Raw genomic sequence first — 6,289 nt, 5'->3', positions numbered from 1 at the left:
TTATAGAACCAAGACTACCAGCCCAGAGATGGCACCACCCACAAGGGGACCTCCCCCCTTGATCACTAATTGAGAAAATGCCTTACAGCTGGATCTTGTGGAGGCATTTCCCCAACTGANNCTCCTTTCTCTGTGATAACTCCAGCTCGTGTCAAGTTGACACAAAATTAGCCAGTACATAAGGTTTTGGCTTCTTTGTCAAAAATCAATCACCCATAGATGTGTTGGTTTATTTCTGGATCTTTGGTGTGATTCCATTTATCAACATGTGTGTTTCTATACCCATACCATGCAGTTTTTAATACTATTTCTCTGTAGTACAACTTGAAGTCAGGGGTGGGGATACCTCCAGAAATTCTTCTATTGTACAAGATCATTTTAGCTACCCTGGGTGTTTGTTTTTCCATATAAAGATGAGAATTGCTCTTTCAAGTTCTGTAAAGAATTGTGTTGGAAGTTTGATGGGAATTGCATTGGATCTGTAGATTGCTTTTAGTAAGATGACCATTTTGACTATATTAATCTTAGTGATACACGAGCAAGGGAGATCTTTCAATCTTCTGATATTTTCTTCAATTTCTTTCTTCAGAGCCTTGAAGTCCTTGTCATACAAATATTTCACTTGCTTGGTTAGAGTTATACCAAGGAATTTTATGTTATTTGTGGTTATTGTGAAGGGTACTGTTTCCCTAACTTCTTCCTCAGCCCATTTATCGCTTGTGTAAAAGGGGGCTATTGATTCCTTTGAGTTAATTTTGTATCCAACCAATTTGATGAAAGGTCTTTATCAGCTATAGGAGTTCTCTGGTACAATTTTTGGGGATATATATATATATATATATATATATATATATATATATAATCATATAATCATATCATCTGCGGCTAGCAATACTTTGACTTCTTCCTTTCTAATTTGTATCCCCTTGATCTCCTTTTGTTGTCTCATTGCTCCAGCTATAACTTTAAGTACCGTATTGAAGAGATATGGGGATAGTGGTCAGTGTTGTCTTGTCCGCAATCTTAGTGGAAATACTTTAAAATTCTCTCCATTTAATTTGATGTTGGCTATTGGCTTGATATGTCTTTATCATGTTTAGGTATACACCTTTGTATCCCTGACCTCTCCCAGACTTTTATCATGGAGTGTTGGACTTTGTCAAACACTTTTTTGGTATCTAGTGAGATAATTATGTGAGGTTTTTTTCTTTCAGTTTGTTTATATGGTGGACTACATTGATGGATATTTTTGAATATTGAACCATCGCTGCATCCTTGGGATGAAGCCTACTTGATCATGGTGGATGATGTCTTTGATGTGTTCTTGGATTCAAGTTGTGAGTATCTTACTGATTACTTCTGCATGAATTTTCATAAGGGAAATTGGTCTGAAATTTTCTTTGTTGAGTCTTTGGGTGGTTGAGGTATCAGGGTGACTGTGGCCTCATAGAATTAGTTTGGCAATATTCTTTCTGTTTCTGTTTTGTGGAACAGTTTGAGGAGTATTGGCATTAGCTCTTCTTTTAAAATCTGGTAGAATTTTGCAGTAAACCTAACACCATCTGTGCCTTGGCTTTTTTTTTTTTTTTTGAGACCTTTAATAATTGCTTCTGTTTTCTTAGGGTTTATTGGACTATTCAAATAGTTTACCTGGTCTTTATTTAGCTTTGGTAATTGGTATCTTTCTAGAAAACCATCTATTTCATTTAGATTTTCTAATATTGTGGCATACAGGCTTTTGAAGTAAGACCCAATGATTCTTTGAATTTCCTCACTTTCTGCTGTTATGTCTTCCTTTTCATTTCTAATTTTGTTAACTTGTTACTATTTCTCTGCTTTTAGTTAATTTGGCTAAGGGATTGTCTATCTCTTTAATTTTCTGGAAGAACCAGCTTTCGTTGATTCTTTATATTGTTCTCTTTGTTTCTTGTTGATTTCAGTCCTGAGTTTGATTATTTCCTGCCATCTACTCATTATGGGTGTGTTTGCTTATTTTTATTTCTAGAGCTTTCAGATGTACTTTTAAATTGCTGGTATGAGAACTTTCTAATTTCTTTATGGAGGCACTCAGAGCTATGGGTTTTCCTCTTAGCACTGTTTTCATTGTCCCATAAGCTTGGGTATGCTGTGCCCTCATTTTCATTGAATTTTACAAAGTCTTTAATTTCTTTCTTTATTTGTTCCTTGACCCAGTGATCATTGAGTAGAGAGTGGTTTAGTTTCCATAAGTATGTAGGCTTTTTGTCATTTCTGTTGTTGTTGAAGTACAGCTTTAATCCATGCTGATGTGGTAAGATTCATGCTCATTCCAATTTTCTTGTATCTGTTAAGGTTTGCTTTGTGACTTATTATATGGTCAATTTTGGAGAAGGTTCCATAAGGTGCTGAGAAGAAGGTATATTATTTGGTGTTTGGGTGAAATGTTCTATAGGCATTTGTTAGATCCATTTGAATCGTAACCTCTGTTAGTTTCATTATTTCTCTGTTTAGCTTCTATCTCAGTGACCTATCCATTGGTGAGAGTCGGGTATTGAGGTCTCCCACTATTAATGTGTGGAGTTTAATGTGCGATTTAAGCTTTAATAATGTTTATTTTACAAATGTGGGTGCCCTTGTATTTGGGGTACAGATGTTCACAACTGAGATGTCCTCTTGGTAGATTTTTCCTTTGATGGGTATGAAATGTCCTTTCCCATCTCTTTTGATTACTTTTGTTGAAAGTCAATTTTATTAGATATTAGAATGGCTACTCCAGTTCTTTCTTGGGTCTATTTGCTTGGAAAACCTTTTTCTACTGAGATAATGACTATCTTTGTTGCTGAGATGTATTTCTTGTATACAGCAGAATGATGGATTCTGTTTACACATCCATTCTGTTAGCCTGTGTCTTTTTACTGGGGAATTGAGTCCATTGAGTTTGAGAGATAGTAATGAGCAATGATGATTAGTTCTTGTTATTTTGAGGGCGGTAGTGGTTGAATGTGTGTATACATTTCTCTTCTATTGATTTTAATGGTGAGGTGATTTATTTCTTGTGGTTTTTTTTATTATAGCTAGCATCATTAGGTTGGAGTTTTCCTTCTAGTATCCTTTGTAGGATATGGTGATTAAAAGGTTTCCTGGGTATAGTGGTCTGGGCTGGCATCCGTGGTCTCTTAGGGTCTGCAAGACCTCTGCCTAGGCCTTTCTATCTTTTAGAGCCTCAGATGAGAAATTAGGTGTAATTCTGATATTTCTGCCTTTTCCCCTTACAGCTTTTAAAATTCTTTCTTGGTCAGAATATTTAGTTTTTTGATTATTATATGGCAGAGGATTTTTTGTCTGATCCAATCTCTTTCGTGTTCTATAAGCTTCTTGTACCTTTGTAGGCATCTCTTTCTTTAGGTTAGGGATATTTTGTTCTATGATTTTGTTGAAGATGTTTTCTGGGGCCTTGGCACTGGGAATAATCTCTTCTTCTTCTTCTTCTTCTTCTTCTTCTTCTTCTTCTTCTTCTTCTTCTTCTTCTTCTTCTTCCTCCTCCTCCTCCTCCTCCTCCTCCTCCTCCTCCTATTCCTCCTCCTATTATTATTATTATTATTATTATTATTATTATTATTATTATTATTANTCCTCCTCCTCCTCCTCCTCCTCCTCCTCCTATTCCTCCTCCTATTATTATTATTATTATTATTATTATTATTATTATTATTATTATTATTATTATGTTTGGTCTTTTATAGTGTCCCAAATTTCCTGGATGTTTTGTGTCATGAACCTTTTTAGACTTTGCATTTTCTTTGAGTGATATATTGATTTCTTCTTCTACACCTGAGATTCTCTCTTCCGTCTCCTGTATTCTGTTGGTGATGCTTATGTCTGTAGTTCCTGTTCTCTTTCCTAGGTTTTCCATCTTCAGGATTGCCTCAGTTTGTGTTTTCTTTATTGCTTCTATTTCTTTTTTCAGGTTTTGGACAGTTTTATTCATGTCCTTCATCTGTTTGATTGTATTTTCCTGTATTTCTTTATATTTATTTGTTTCCTCGGTTTTTTAAAAGATTTATTTATTTTATGTATGTGAGTACACCGTTACTCTCTTCAGACACAACAGAAGAGGGCATCAGATCCCATTACAGATAGTTGTGACCCACCATGTTGTTGCTGGGGATTGAAGTCAGGACCTCTAGAAGAGCAGTCAGTGCTCTTAACCACTGAGCCATCTCTCCAGCCCTGCTTACACTTTTTTTTAAAAAAGATTTATTTATTTTATCTATATAAATACACTATGGCTGTCTTCAGGCACACCAGAAGAGGGCATTGGATCCCATTACCATGTGGTTGCTGGGAAGTAGACTCAGGACCTCTGGAAGAGCAGTCAGTGCTCTTAACTACTGAATCATCTCTCCAGCTCCTTGATTCCTCTTTTATTGCTTCTATCTGTTTGAATGTATTTTCCTGTGTTTCCTTAAGGAATGTATTTATGTCCTCTTTAAAGGCCTGCATCATCTTTATAAAATTGGATTTGAGATCCTCTTGTTGTGCTCCAGTTTCATTAGGATATCTAGGGTTTGTTGTAGAGGATAGCTGAGCTCTGGTGATGCCATATTGCCCTGAGTCATGTTGATTGTGTTCTTACACTGTCCTTTAGGCATCTGGTTTTCCCTGGTGCTGGCAGGATGATCCTGATAGCAGCAGGACTTCATGGGGAGGTAGGGGAAGCCATAGGCTAGAAAATGTAGGCCAGAATACCCTACTCTGTTGCCTGTGTCTCAGGCAGACACCACTCTGCAGACTTTGTCTTGGGTGGGTACTACTCTACAGGGTGTGTGCCAGTCAGACCCAGCTGGGGTGTCAGGCAGCTCCAACTAGGATGGGTGGTCAGGCAGGGTTCCAAGCTGGTTAGTTTTGGAGCCCCCAAAGGTTTCCACAGGAAGGCTGGATGCTCTTGGGGTCCTGGGTGACTTCTCCAGAGCTCTTGGGGTCCTGGGTGACTTCTCCAGACCAAGGAGCAAGTCCAGATCTAGACAGTTCTCAGGGGACAGTTCTCAGGCCAAGTTCCACTATGCAGATGCTTGCTCATGAGCTTCATTTCTACAGAAAGAGGTGTATCAAGGCAAATGTGTCTAATCTGGTCTGAAAGCATGGACTCAACTTGCTTTCTTGTAGAACCCAGGATCACTAGTGCAGGGATGGCACCACCCACAATGGGCTGGGCCCTCCCCTCCCTCATCACTCACTAAGAGCGTACACAGTTGCCCACAGCAGGATCTTATGAAGGTATTTTCGAAATTAAAGCTCCTTTATCTTTGATGATTCTAGCTTGTCATGTTGACATAAGACTAACCAGCACACACACACACACACACACACACACACACACACACACTTTAAAACAGTGCTCTGTAACAGATTCTGGATGATAATGATGTGTCAGTGTAGATTCATTGAATATATTCAAGTCTCACTCTAATGGGTGTTGATAATGAGGGAGCTGTGCATCTTGTTGGGGCAGAGGGTACAGGGGATTTTCGTTAACCTCTTCTCAATTTTGGTATCAACATTCAGCTACTCTAAAAACAAATCTAAAAACAAAATAAAAACAAAGCTAAGGATGACCTTGTGTTTCTAATCTTCATGTTTTCACCACTGGAGAGCTGGAACCACAAATCCCTGTTTGTGTGGTGCTAGGGACCAAATTCAGGGCTTTGTGCATGGTAGGCAAATAAAGACTCTAAAACTCATCCTTCACCTCTCTCATATCCTGCAGGGTGGCCCACACTAGATAGTAGATCTTGCTTAGCATGGTGGCAAGGGGGTTCATGGAAGAGCCAGAGACTAATATTAAGCCCCAAAAATGACACTCAAGAAATTTCAAAATTAGAAAAGAAACAATGAACAAAAAGGGAATCTACTAGAATTAGATTTAAATTTCAGTTGAAAACAATCAAAGTTTGAAAATATGTAGAACACTGGAACTGTGAGATCATGGGAAGTACCAGGTCAATAGACAGAGAGAGGCAAGAAAATTAATACCAAACTTGGTTCTTTGAGTACATAGAACGAAAACATAAAGAGAAAATAGCACTCAACCTAAGTGTACTGGCTAGTTTTGTGTCAACTTGACACAGGCTGGCATTATCCCAGAGAAAGGAGCTTCAGTTGAGGAAATGCCTCCACAAGATCCAGCTGTAAGGCATTTTCTCAATTAGTGATCAAGGGGGGAGGTCCCCTTGTGGGTGGTGCCATCTCTGGGCTGGTAGTCTTGGGTTCTATAAGAGAGCAGGCTGAGCAAGCCAGGGGAAGCAAGCCA

Source organism: Mus pahari, chromosome X (assembly GCF_900095145.1).
Source record: "Mus pahari chromosome X, PAHARI_EIJ_v1.1, whole genome shotgun sequence".
In the NCBI taxonomy this organism is placed as follows: domain Eukaryota; kingdom Metazoa; phylum Chordata; class Mammalia; order Rodentia; family Muridae; genus Mus; species Mus pahari.
Note: the sequence above shows the minus strand (reverse complement) of the source record.